Source organism: Condylura cristata, unplaced genomic scaffold (genome assembly GCF_000260355.1).
Source record: "Condylura cristata isolate star-nosed mole 26May11 unplaced genomic scaffold, ConCri1.0 scaffold00008, whole genome shotgun sequence".
Classification (NCBI taxonomy): Eukaryota; Metazoa; Chordata; class Mammalia; order Eulipotyphla; family Talpidae; genus Condylura; species Condylura cristata.
In genome coordinates this window covers 1567316-1581155 of record NW_004567109.1, presented here as the reverse complement: position 1 = coordinate 1581155, position 13840 = coordinate 1567316, and positions in this window count along the sequence as shown.

The window sequence follows — 13840 nt, the reverse complement described above, 5'->3', positions numbered from 1 at the left end:
TCCCAGAGGGAGCGCCCCAGCACCACAGTGCCCTGTACCAGGCACCTCCTTCCTGGGGGCGCAGGGGAGGCCCCCACTCAGCCACGTGGGGCGTGGCCCACACCCAGCATTCCAGGCTTGTTTCCCCCCAGTTCTCTGGCTGCCTGTTTCCTGCCCATCAGAGGAAACTCCTGGAAATTCCTGCAGTCACCTTCGGTGGCCGGCCGGAGGGCTCGGCTCTGAGACGCAGCCTAGCACCTTCACGAGCGTCCACGTGTTTTGAAGTCTGGGGCAGAAACTTAGTAGCCGCCAGGGGCCTGGTGTCTGCCCGTGATGGTTCCGCCCAGGGCCGAGATCCCCGCGGCTCACGGCTGTTTGTATCGGCATCGCTGGAAGGGAGTCCTCATGAACTGGGGACCCCTGCCTGGTGCTGGCCCCCCACCTGGAGAGGCGTTCTGCCGTGAGCGCCCTGTGCCTGGAGCTGGCCGGAAGCAGCTCACGCCCGGAGCTGGCCGTCCTGTGGGAGAGAGGAGGGCCCCAGAAACCCCGGTCGGGCTGGCCGGGAAGGGCAAGGAAGGAGGGCGGCCAGTCAGCTGGACAGCTCGAAAGCCTCGTGTCCTCCGGGAGCCACAGTCATCAACCACACAGCCTGTGCCTTCGGGCCCAGGCCGCATCCTCGGCCGCCGCGATCAGAGATGGAGGCAGGTCCACGCTGCCTTGAAGGAAGGGCCCCGGCATGGCCGTCCCAGCCCTGGGATCTTGCTCCCTCCGACTGGACCCCCGGCGCGTCCCCAGGGCGAGTCGTGGGCAGAAGCCAGAAGCCAGTCTCTGCTGCAGAGCCCCGGAGGGCCCTACCCACCCTGGCCACCTGTGGAGGGGGATGAAGCCTTCCTGGGCATTGCGCCGCAAGTGCGAAATCAGGAAAATGATTCCGTCCACTACAGAGCGCCGCTGGGTGGCGAGGCGGAGGCTTCGCTGGTAGGTAGTGGCTGGAAATTTTCGAGGCCAGTGCGGTCGGGGTGTGAAGTTACAGCCGTAGCCCCTCAGCCGACGGCACTGTGGGGCCCTGGGCAGCCGCATCGGGGCGCTGGATGAAAGCTCGAGAGTCTGGAGGCGCCTCGTGCCGGCCTCACTCTGCGACCCGTGGGGCAGAAGCGGGAGGCTGTGTCCTCTGTCCTCTGTCCTCTTCCTGAACCCAGGGCAGCAAGAATTTCTATTTACCGCAGCCACATCTTCTCCCCCTTGGTCGTGAATCAGAGCCTTTTATAGCCCGAAGGAGGTTCTGGGATATTCTAGTGGTTTCCCGTCTCACAAACACAGGCCCTGCGCCGAGCGGCACCGAGCTTCTGACTCGGGCTGTGGTGAAAGGAACCCCGGGGTCAGCCCCGAGCAGCGGCGGCCGCTGAGAGCTGTCTGCCCTCTTCCAGAAGGCAGCGGGGACCAGGCCCAGCCGGGGCTGAGGCGGGGGCTGAGCTCAGGGCGGACGTGATGAGGGGAAGAGGGTGGCCGGCGTGTCCTCCGCCTCCAGCCGCTGCCCCGAGGCAGCACGGGCGAGCTGCGCCCCACGCTTGTGAAACCTGCGTGTTGTCCCCTCGTGGCTGGAACATGGGGTTCAAGTGGAAGCAACTTCTCTGGGTCCAGATTCCACCAGGGCCCCTTGCCCCTCCCCAAGGCTTAGCAGAGAAACTCTGGTCCCGGGCTGGGGACAAAGGACTCAGCCTCGGGGAGTCCGGGCGGCTTGTGATATTGGGGAGCTGCAGGCACAGCTCGGGGCCCGGCGGAGCTGCTGGCCGACAGCCAGAGCGGCCTGGCCCCGCCTGCCAACAGCCCTACTCCAGGATGGCCGCCAGGCCCGGAGGCTGCCTTTCTGGAGCCGAGCGGCTCCTTTCAGGGTGGCTGCTGCGCCCTGACTCGGGCAGCTCCCGGCGTCCCGGCCCGGCCGGGGTGACTCCGCTGCCTTTTAAGCCCCTTTCAGCGCTGGCCAGCCGGTCGCCGAGCCCAGGGAGCCCCGGACGCCTGAGTGCAGGTCAGGGCAGGGCCCTGCACACAGGCACAGGCAGGCACTGGCCTCGGTTCTGCCCCTCCCTCACAGCCTGGTCAGCCGGGGCCGCTCACTGGCCTCTGGGTGCCTCGGTTTCCCCATCTGCCACCGGAGGGGCTGCCGGGTGATGCAGTAACGACTCGTGGGGCTGGTGGAAGACGAGGTGATCGAACCCAGCGGCGGGTGCTTAGGGCATCCCCCGGCACGTCGTAGGTGCTCTTCGGGGTGTGTGCGGACATCTGCCACAGCACGCCCCAGAAGGGGCCTCCCGAGGACCCTCCGGGCCAGGGACGCGCTGTCCTCTGAGTCAAGCCCTTCCATTCTGGGACGGCTCTGACTCAGACTCCGTCCCTGTGTTCAGCCAAATCCACCTCGGGCAACTCCCACTCACGGTCTGGCTCTGCCAGAAGGCAAATGTCAAAAAAATATTCTTGAAAGAGAGGACGTGGAATGTAAATAGTGATGCCGGGGCGGGTGAGGAAGCGCAGCCGTTCCCACAGCTTTCCGCGGCCGCCAGGCGTCAAGACCTGCCACTGGCCCCGGCCGCCTGCACACAGGCACCTTCCTCCTCCGTGCGCCCGGCCCGAGCCGAGCGGAGCCCGCCTGGGGCCGCGACCCAGTGACGTCCCCGCCGTGCGGGAGTCACCGGCGGCACAGCCATGACCTCAGCTCCCTTAATACGTGCCTGCCACCCCGTAATCACGCGCTGGCCAGCTCCTGTTTCCAGAGCTCCCTGGCGTCAGCCCACACTCACGGCCGCGCCCCTCCCCTGCCCTCCTGCCGAGCGCCCTGACGTGACCGCGCACACCTCGGAGCAGGTAGATGGGATCCTCGCTCGCCAGCGAGCCTAGCGAGAAGGGACGCGCACTGGGACCTCAGGGACGCGCGGCAGGAGCTTGGGTACCACACGCCACGTGAGCACCGTCCCCGGGGCGAGGCTGGGGGGCAGCGGGCGGGCTGGCAAAGCGGTGGGGACCCCAGCGCAGAGCAGGCGGGTGCGCTGGAGAAACGAAAGCCACGAGGCTGCAGCGGCTCGAGCGCCCGATTCCCGTGCAGACGCGGCTCTGAAAGGCCCCTGTGACAGCCGCTGACCCGGAGGCAGCAGCGGCGCGATTCGCGCCCTGCCTCGGACCGCGGTGTCGCAAGCGGTCAGTGGAAATGGACACGCGCCTCCGAGCACTTCAAATGTCAGAAGGCCGTTGAGGGCCTCCCTGGTGGCGCAGGGTGACAGCGCAGCACGAGTCCATCCCCGGCCAGGGAGGGACCCCAGGGCGCAGCAGCTCCCTCCTGTCTCCCCGCTGCTCCCCGTAGCAGTGTGTCTCAGTGGATCCGCCTGTTCTGCTCCCCGCTCTGTCTCTGGGGAGTCTTCTCACTACCACCCCTGCACCCCAGGTCTTATATGCATGAATAAAAAATATTAAAATCTTTAAGAAAAACAAAAAGATGGTTGGAGCGTTTCAAGTGTAAACGAGTGGAAGCTGGGGACATGTGGGGTCTCCTGCCCGTGGCTCTGGGGCTGCTGTGAGTTTGGGCCACAGCCACCCTGGCGGAGAACCGCCTCAGTGAAAGGCGACCTGGCTCAGAAGCCCACGGGGCAGGGCGGGCGCCGGGCAGGGACCCCGAGGGCCTTTCGTTCCTGCGGGGCTCATCCAAGAACGCGGGACGGAAAGAGGGGCGTCCGTGACGCCGCCCGCAGCCTCCGCCCGTCTTCTCTGGCTGAGACCCTGTGACCTCTGGGCCCTGCGGACCCCAGCCCTGTGGTCTCTGCAAGGGGCTGATCTCGGACACTCAGTGTCCCGCTCCAGGTCAAGCCCTTGGGCTTCTGCAGCTTTTCCCGCTGGGGGCTGGAGCCCACAGACGCCTGTTAAAGTGAGGCTTGAGGCTAGAGGGAGCCACCGGCCAGCAGCAAGCAGCCAGCCCAGGGACACCTGCCTTTGTCTCCAGGGTGATGCTGCTCCCCGGATTGGGGGAGGCCTTACCTGGGGGGCAGTTAGCCTTGGATTTGGGGAGTGCACGTGGGTCTCCCCACAAGCACCCTCTCCGATCTGCGTCTCGTTTCCAAACACCCTGGCTTCTTAAGGCGCAGAAAGGAAAACACGTTCCGTTCAGACAGGCTGCTCCCCCGCCTTTGCACCTGAACAGGCGCCGTCACCATCTCTGCACTGGCCAGCCTGGTGTTTGGAATTTGGTCGTGAAACATCTGGAGAACACTGTGGCCTCCCGATGGCTGCTGTGGCCTTGTCCCCAGGCCCCATGACCTGTTGTTAACACCGCCACCTCGAACTGACCTCCCTGGGTGCAGTGGCCTCAGGTCCACCTCCTGCTCCTCTGGCCACTTCTTTCCCATGCTGGTGTGGCTGCCACCTGGCCCCCTGCTTCCCTGCAAGTGGACGTGGCTAAAGGTCCTGGCCTTGGCTGCCCTCCCGCCTCCTGTTTACCCAGGCCTTGAACTCCCTCCTGAATCCACAGGGGCCCTGACTCAGGTGTGGAGCTGTCCTGGGCCCCCTGGCCCCCTCTCTGCTGGCCCAGCACCAGAGCCCTCCCTGAGCTTCCTCACTAGATCCCTAGATCACTAGATCCCTAGATCACTAGGTCCCTGCACCCAAACCCCAGCTCTGGGTCTTCCATCCTAGTCACAGAGAGGGACATAGTGGGGACATACCCCACTCACCCACTGGGACTACAGACTGTGAGTAAAAGTGTGGTCCCAGTGGGTGAGTGGAAAACCTAATATGGATTGTGGATTGAGCAACTGCTTTTTGTTGATGTTAAAATGCCTGATTTGATCATTATGTTCTGTTGTGTAGGCAGATGTCTCAGTGGTTAGGAAGTACACACTGGCGTATATAAGGACACTGGAGTATATAAGGGCATCGACTCTCGTATTTATTCTCAGTGGTTCAGGAAAAATATGCAGCAAAATCTACAATTGTGTGGGAGGTAGAGAACTAGAAAGAGAGCAAGAAGTGGTAAATGGGGTAAGTAGGGCAAAATGTGAATAAGTGAGTCTGAGAAAGGGACACATGCGAACTCTTATATTATTCTTTTGGATTTTTGTTGCAATTATTTAAATTAGTTGAAATTAGTCCATAATTGAAAGCTACCAAAATCAGAAGTGCTAAAACAATCTTGAGGAAAATGGTGGAATCGGGTTACCTGCCTTCAAAATATATTACAAAACAACAGGAATTAAAAGAGCATGGCATTGGCATGAAATAGACATGTGGCTCAATAGAACAGAAGCAACAGCCTAGAAATAAACTCAGGCATATATGAACACAATCTGTGATAAGGAGTCTTGACCATATAAGGAAGAAAGGAAATCTTTTCAGCAAACAGTCTTGCAAATTACTCAGATGCAACAGCATGAAACTGGACCTCTGTAGCTCCATCCATAAAAACAAATTCAAAATAGATTAAAGACCTGCATGTAAGGCCCCAGACTATAAAATACATACAAGAAAGCATGGGAGATACATTCCATGACATTAGCATTACCAATGTCTGTGGGAACCAGTCCCAATGGCAAGGGAAATGACAGCAAAAATAAACAAGTGGGGAGACACTGAATGTAAAAGCATCTGCACAGCAGGAAAAAAAATGTCAGCAGAATAAATAGATCACCCATTGGATGGGCTAAGGTATTTACATAACATACATCTGATAAGAGGTTTATGTCCCAGGCATATAAAGAACTCATGTAACTCAACCACAAAACTCCAAACAACCCAAATTTAAAATTGGCAGGATCTCTGAATTGACACGTTTTCAATGCCAGGGGGCACATAGAAAAGTGTTCCGCTTCGCTTCTTACTAGGGAAGTGCACACCAAATCCACAGGGCGCTATCACTTCACACCGCTGGTGTGAGTTTCACCGAAAAGGCTGGTGAGGGAGAGAAGGCAGAGGAACCCTCTGCACTGCTTCGAGGGAGTGGGGATTGGTGAGGCTATTTCGACAGGCAGGATGGAGGCTTCACAAAACACTAAAAATAGAACAACCACATGATCCAGCAACCCCACTTCTGGGTAGAAGAACACGCAATCCTAACTCGAGCCACCACAGTGTTCACCAGAGCATTATTTACTACAGTGGAGACATGGAGACAACCCAAGTGCCCGCCCGCTGAGGATCTCAGCAGAAGGATGTGGTCTCCCCACCCCATGCAATAGGACTCAGCTCCAAGGGAAGGTGACATTTTGTCACTTGCAGCAAAACAGAAGAACTCGAGGGAATTATGCAAAACAAAACGAGAAAGACAAATAGTGGACGGACAGAAAAATGAAAATAGATGAATGGGCATCAACAACAGAACGGAAGTAACCAGGGAGGAGGAGGGGAAGCGGGAACAATGTGGGTGGAGCCCTCGTGGATGGTGGTGGTCCAAAGGCTACCGAAACAGGCTCACTTAAACAGCCGGACACAAAGAACCGATCTCGTAAAAGCCAGGCGACGGCCCTCAAATCCAGCAGAGCGGCTGAGTGAGGGGCAGAGTCCTCGGGGGCCCCGGGCCAGCCCCAGGGAGCGTGCAGGGGCTTCCACGCCATGCCAGCCTCAGGCACCAGCTGGGGCTCAAACATTTGACTCCACCCCACTCACTTTGGACGCTGCTGACCCGCTGAGGGCCGGAGTCCACAGGGACGGGCTCAGTGTCCACTTCGGGGCCCGCTGCCCGGCCAGGTCACTGCCTGCGCTTCTGACCCCCTGATTAACCCCGGGGTCCGGACCCTCCGCCAGTCCCAGTTACCTGCTAGGCTGCCTCCCAGACTCACCACGTCACTTTGCTCCCAGTCTATAAAGTGGCTTTCCAGAAGCCGAGTTTGGCTACCAGAGGTGGCCTGAATGTCCCTGTTCTGACCCTGTGACAGCCGTGTTGCTAGCTCGTCTCGGGCCGCCGCGGCCGCAGCTCACGCGCTCATTTACCACAAAGGGCCCTGAGCAGCCACGTGAAGGGGCATGGGCAGGTGCCGGACAACGGGCAAGGGGGCTTCCGGCCCTGTGGAACTCGGGGTCCGGCGAGGCGCCTCTGGAAGAGTACTGGCCCCCTAACCCAGCAGCTCTCCGGGGCCCCTCCTTGGGGCCCTCCGGGCCGCGCCGCAGAGGCAGGGTTGGCTTCTGTGTGTGTTACCGAGGTGCCCTCGGCTCGTAGCGCTGTAGGCCATGCAGGGGACAGCTTCCCACCGCCGCCTCAGCTGTTTGTCCCGCACCCACCAGAGCGCCTATGTCCTTGACCCTAGACCTCTGGGTGCGCCCCTGTCCCTCCAGTCTCTCTTTTCCTCCAGCAGCCGCCGAGGCATGATCGATGACCTCACTGGCCATTGCTGATGGACTCGCCCGCCCCTCGCGGCCCTCCCTGGAGCTCCAGCGAGGCCTGGACGTTCTGCCACCTCACCGTTTGGCCCACCAGTCTCCTCCCGAGACCTTCCCCCAAAGCCATTAACGAGGCGAAGGACCCCTTTATCGCTCTCAGCTCAGGACATTCCAAGACGGAGCTGTGAGTCAGAGCTGTGGAGGAAGACTAAATATTTATGACAAACATACCTGCTCATCGGAGTGACGAAACGTATGTCCCCACATCGCACCTCAGAGGGGAGGGCAGTGTGAGGGAGCGTGCAGGATAAAAACACACCTGGGGACGAGCGGAGCAGGGGGAGGCGGAGGGGGCGGGGGCAGGGTGCGGACACGGGGTGGCACTGGCGGCTCTGGGTGCCCACGCACTCACTCCTGAGAGCACTCGAGTCTCCACTCCAGCTGCTCCCTCCTGGCGCTGGCCCCCGCGCCTCGCCTCCAGCTGGGCACCCTCATGACCCGGCCTTTACGATTGCTTGGAACTGGCACAGGATGCTTCCTGGCGCCCCACCGTTAAGGGTGGCCCTGGCTCAGTCACCTTCCTCTTCCTCCCAGCCAGCCCTGTGGTGCCCGGGCCACCCCTCCGGGCCCAGGCGCCCCTCTGCCTGCCTCCTCTGCCCCGCTCTGGTTTGCCCTCCAGCCTTGCTGGGGAACAGCAGCAGCCCTCAGCCTGGGCCCACCAACCCGCACAACCCCCCGCCCGCGGGCCGTCAGTCGGCCACACCGTGGCCCGCGACTTCCCTGCCATCCTGCCTGGCTCGGACACCCTCCGCACGCTCACGCTCCGCGCTCGGGCTCGGATTTCTTTGGGCTGCGGCCTTACTGCCGCGCCTGGAAGCAACACTGACACCTCTGCCCGCAGGTGACGGGCTTCCCGGCCGCGCAGCGTTACCGGACACCTGACCGCCAGCTGGTTTTTCCTTATTCCTGAGTCATTCAAGTACATGGGTGCTCTCCTCCCACCTCTGGAGTGCTTGTGCAGATAAAAGGGGAGAGGTCAGGATGGGGTCTGTTGAGGTCCTGCCTTGGCCCTCGAGGTCAGACGCCCTGACGGTCAAGCCCCACCCAAAGGTGCTGGAGGGTCAGAGGCCCGGCCTGGGCAGCCCTGTGTTGCCCAGAGGAAGGACACCTCATCGTCGGTCGGCTTTTCCTTTTCAGATGTTGAATTCCCTTTTGGATTTTAAAAAGCAAGGCAAGGCTGGAGAACATGGATTTAGGTCTGCAAAAGCTCTAAGCCTAGCCTGGTTTGAAACCCATGCCCTCGCTGCCCGCGGCCTTGATTTTCTGTCTCCTCAGTCTGTGTTTTTGACATCACAGCAAACAGCCACTGATTCTATTTCTAGAGGCTTCGAACACAGCGTGAAAGGCCCCAGTCGCTGTCCAAATAAGGACGCAGCGGTGAATAACCCCCTATGTCACCCCCGTCAGGGAGGCCACTGTCGCCACCCCACCCCGCCCCATCCTGTATATTTAATTCCTTCTCTTGATATTTCATAATTTCAGCTCATAAAAGAGAGAATGATGTAATGCCTAATAAATGCCAAAGGAGCCTTTCGAGAAGAGACGGCAAACTTGGGCCGGCTGCCCAAGCCAAGTTTGCGCAGGCAAATATTCAGATGTTTGTCGTCGTCCAAGTTTTCCTCCTGGAGCCGGTACGTAAACAGGTTTCACAGAGGTTTGGGTCAGTCTGGACTTCAAAGCACCGGCCGCCCCCGCCCCCCAGCCTGTCTCTAGGTATTTGGGTCACACACGCGTCCGCCCAGAGCCCCCCAAGCATTACCCGGGACCGAGTGGGGTATTTGCTGTGTTGATTTCAGCCAGCATGTAAAGTTCTCACTGCAACTTTCACCCGCTTCCTCTTGTCCGGCTCTCAGGGCAGAGGGTGGACAGTCCATGTCCGTTGTCTGAGCGGCGTCTGGCCCAACATGCTGCGCACAGGCTGGCCCTCGGCAGGACGTCCCCTTGAGTTGCTGGTCCAGGCGGCTGTGTTTTTCTTAATTCCCAAGCGCTTGTCTGCTCCTTAGGACAGGACACCAGCGGGTGTTCATGGGCCGGGGAGAGGAGCTGGTCTCCGCACGGAAGTGTCCAGATGGCGATGCCGGCCAGTCCCGCACTGCTGAACAGGAACTGGTCCAGGGAGCCCCCGACAGTCAGGAGGAGGCTATCTCAGGACTTCTCGGCCTTCTGCCCCTGGGATTCCATGGAAGCCAAACCATCCACACGCCTGGTCCTCAAGGACTTGCAGGAGGGGCAGCGGAGTTATCCACAGGGCTGTCAGCGGGACAGTTCTGGGCGACTAACCCCCTCCAGCCCAGGACAGCCCTGGGGTCAGGGGTCCTGCAGAGCATGTGAGGTCCGAGGGGCCCCTGCAGAGGTAGTATGGCCCTCCCGGCCCTCCCCCCACCATGGTCGCCCTGACCAGCAGAGAAGAACATAAACGCAGCGTCACAGTGAGCAGCAGGCCGCTCCTCTGGCTCCGAGTGTGTGTGCCGGCACGCAGATGTGGCTCTGGAAGTGTGTCAGCGCCCCGCACCGAGGCGGCCCCTGCGTGCTGACTGTGCTGGGCGGGGGGCGCAGTGCTGCCAGGGGAGCCCCCCAAGAGGGCCAAGGCTGCGGGGTAAAATAAGCACTGCAGAACCAAGGTGTGGCTCATCTAAGGCGTGCGTGGAGCTGGGAGCCCAGGATTTTGCTTTGCTAGATCTGGAGCTCCCGGGAGGGAAGTCAGACGTTAACAGAGAGGAGAGGCGGGCACGCGCATGGCCACAGGAAGGTGCCAGCCCAGAGCTGGTGAGGATCTAATGAAGCGTGGGCGGGGCACGTGGCCTGTTGGTCCCTTGCCCACTCTGCAGCCTCCCCGCCTGCCCTGGGCCCTTCAGCCCTGGTTTCAGTAGGGCTTGGTCAGAAGGCCAGATGGGCACCAGCAAGAGACAACGGTCAGAGGAGGCCCACGGTGGCCAGGGGGGGCCCGGTCCCTTAGCGCTCCCCTGCCCTGCGCCCGGTGCCTGGCCCAGAAATGCCCCTGGCCCTCCTCTGCTGAAATGCCCCCCAGGGGGCCCAGCCACCGATTTCCTGCAGAGAACTGGACTCTTACAGGGATCAATTCTCCCCGCAATGTACCCACAAAGGCAGCAGATGTTGACTCAAACCCCACTGGAATTCTCTGCCTTATTTTGAGAACCAGCTAAGAGGTTATAAAATTTGGGGGATCAAATGATACAAAAGACCACATCTAGCTAATTCAGTTTATTTATTTTCTTTTTCTGATGGGTATTAAATTAATTTTTTAAAAATGGCATCCATTTTTAGTGCAGCCCATGATTTTGGGGGGTGACTAAGGGGTTAAGTCTCAGCACTGTCACCACTGCAGCCTGAGGACCCCAGTTCCCTCTGACCAGGTTGCTGACCTCACACGTGGTGCAGCAGACCTCTCCTGTCTCGCCCACTGCTCCCTTAACTCCCCCACGCCCAGCCCACACCTCTGGCCTACACCCCGGTTCTTCAACACACACATAACCACGCACACACACGTGCTATATACTTGGATTACCTTCCATTTCCAAGTGTGTGTCTTCTAGCCGGCTTGAGGTGTGCAAAGTTGTACATTTATACAATTAGGAAAACAGATCCCTTATCTGTTTCAGGACTGTTTTTAAAAGTTTCAGGTCTAGGCCCTCCCTGGTGGCGCAGCGGGTTAAAGCACTGCACTAAGAAGCTTAAGCCACTTCCGCATGAGTTCGATTCCCGCCTGCCCCGGAGGAGACCACATGGCGTGGCAGACCTCTCCTGACCCGCCCGCTGCTCCCCTCAGCAGTGTACTTCGTTGATCTGCCTGTTCTGTTCCTCACTCTGTCTCTGGTGAATTCTCTCACCCTCGGCATCTCTGGCCTGTACCCCAGTTCTGTATGAATAAATAAATAAATCTTTAAAAAAAAAAAAGTTTCAGGTCTAAGTGCTCTTGCAGGTGGGGGCCCTACCCCCCATCATCCACCATCTGAAAACATCCCCGATCCCTGAGCTGACTGTACTTCCTGCCCACAAAACCTTCAAAACACCTTTCCTAATTTTGCTCTTGAAATTATTAGGCTGCAAATGGCTGATCTGTGATTGGCCCGGATTTCTCAGGAATCATGCCAGCTTGGGAATCTTACAAGGGGAGATTTTCCCAAACCACTCATAACCTAAATGGATCTAATTAGAAATTAAATATAGCCTTTAAAGACTTGGCCTGGCGTTTGAAATTCAAGTCACCGGGGAATTGGGCAATTAGGATGATGATCTAATCTAATCTCTCTTATTTTACCTTACACAATTATTGACGTTCTTATAATATTGACGTCTTTATTGGCACAATGTCCTTAAAGTTATCTCGCTAACACTCTTACTATTCGTATCATGTCTATGTATTTCCCTATGGATGGACCTCTGGAATGTTCTTTTTCAAAAAATATTTATTCATTTATGCATACAGAACTGGGGTACAGGTCAGAAGCTCAGGGGCGGTGAGAGGATTCACCGGAGACAGAGCGGGGAGCAGAACAGGCAGATGGACGAAGTACACTGTTGAGGGGAGCAGCGAGTGGGTCAGGAGAGGTCTGCTGCGCCCTGTGGCTCAGCCCCGGGGCGGGGATCGAACTCACGGTGATGCGGCTGCCTCGAAATTTGCAGTGCTGCGCTTTATAAACCGTGGCAGCGAGGGTCCACCTTGAATGTTCTTAATAATTGTTTATGCATAAAAATTGACATCTCTCACAAACATTGCCACCTTTTTTCCCCAGCAATGAAAAATATGCATCTTTTTTTTTCAGCTGGCTGGCCGAGTTTATGAAGGACCCACAGGAGATATTTTAAAATACTTATATTTTGAAAGGGAATGTGTGCAATGATAGCACCCTAACGGGAGTACCCTAACTCCATCCTTGTAATCCTGATGTTAAGCAGACGCGTTGTAATCATAGACTTTGCCATCAGGTCAAAAGTGCCAGGAAAGGTGTCAAAGTGGACCCTGGGCTCCAAAGCCAGAGTCAAAAAGCAGATTCCGGCCAAGTCCCAGGAAAAGTCACATTTATTTGGGTGCAACCTCTAAGCTGCTAAACACAGACTGTGGGGCCAGAAAACCTGAGCTTGAGTCCTGATTGTGCCACTTGCTGAGAGTCCTTGGACACAAAGGGGTGGATGAGTTGGGGTATTTTGTTGGCGAATTAGTATTAGTGAAAGTACCCTTTCTCCTCCCTCGCTCTATGCACACTTACTCTGTTAAAGTTCTTTCACGCCAGGAGCCTGCTTTGCCTTGGAAATGATCAGGCTGCACAGAGCTGATCTGTGACTGGCCTTGACTTCAAGTGCACAAGTCGTGAGCACGGACGGCCAGACCCCTTTAGCACATGCAAGCTGGAAGGTCCAAGGGACCCCTTGGTCACATGCTAACACTAACAGCCCAGAAAAGAGTACACTTCTCTGGGCAGAAAGGAGCACCTGTTTCGGGTGCAGCCTGTGGTGCTTCTGCTCTCACGCACAGGGAACTTCTCACTCTTTCTGGTACCACTTCAGATCTTGTTTTGATCTTTGCAAATTCCAGACAATGCAATCAGATTACCCAGTTACACTCTAACTGCCACAAGACAAATAGGCAAACAAAAAGTTTCAGAAAGTTTGGTAATTACCTGAAATCGATGCCAGTATAGACTGACATCATGGCTCACAGGGAAACAGGCTGCTGAGATGAAGCAGTCATTGTGTAGTGAAGTTTTTCTCAGCCAGAGCAACACAAATCTTTCTTTTCATTGAGCTGAATCACCAAAGTCAGGAAACAGTGATTTTAATAAGTAATCATCACAATGACATAGCATACTTATTGAATTTATGAAGTGCTCCTGACATTACCTTTTGCCTTGAAAAGGGGATGGAGGAGGAGGAAGGATGCGGACATCCTCAAGCACCTGCTACGGGCCGGGAAACCCCACTCACACAGCGAAAGCCCTAGGGAGGCAGGTGTGCTTATTCTCGATTTCAAGAGGAAGAAACAGTGAGACATGAAGGGATGCACCCCACTGGCAGCTGGCAAGTGGCAAAGCAAAGATCAGCAGCCAGCATTGTCCAGACTAACCCCCAAGCTCGCTCCTAAACATGGGTGCCCCTGCAAATGTCCTGAGAGACATTTGAGAAATCAAGTGGACTAGTTAATATCTCAAGGCTTTGGCTGCATGCCTAAACCTAACCAGAAAATAACACTTTCTTAAGATGCAAAACTTAGTCGAAGCAAGGTGAATCTGTCAGCCCATTTCCTTTGATCACCAGTAAGACATATGACCTTAGAATTCATATTCTCCAAGGCCTCCTCATTCAGATGGTGACAATGTATGAGTCACAATATCCGTAATCCTCCCAAATGTAAATGGACTAGCCATGAGTGAGGAGGCTGACGACATCAGTCTGACAAAAGCCTCTTTGGGATTAAACTTTGGTGTGTCCCATA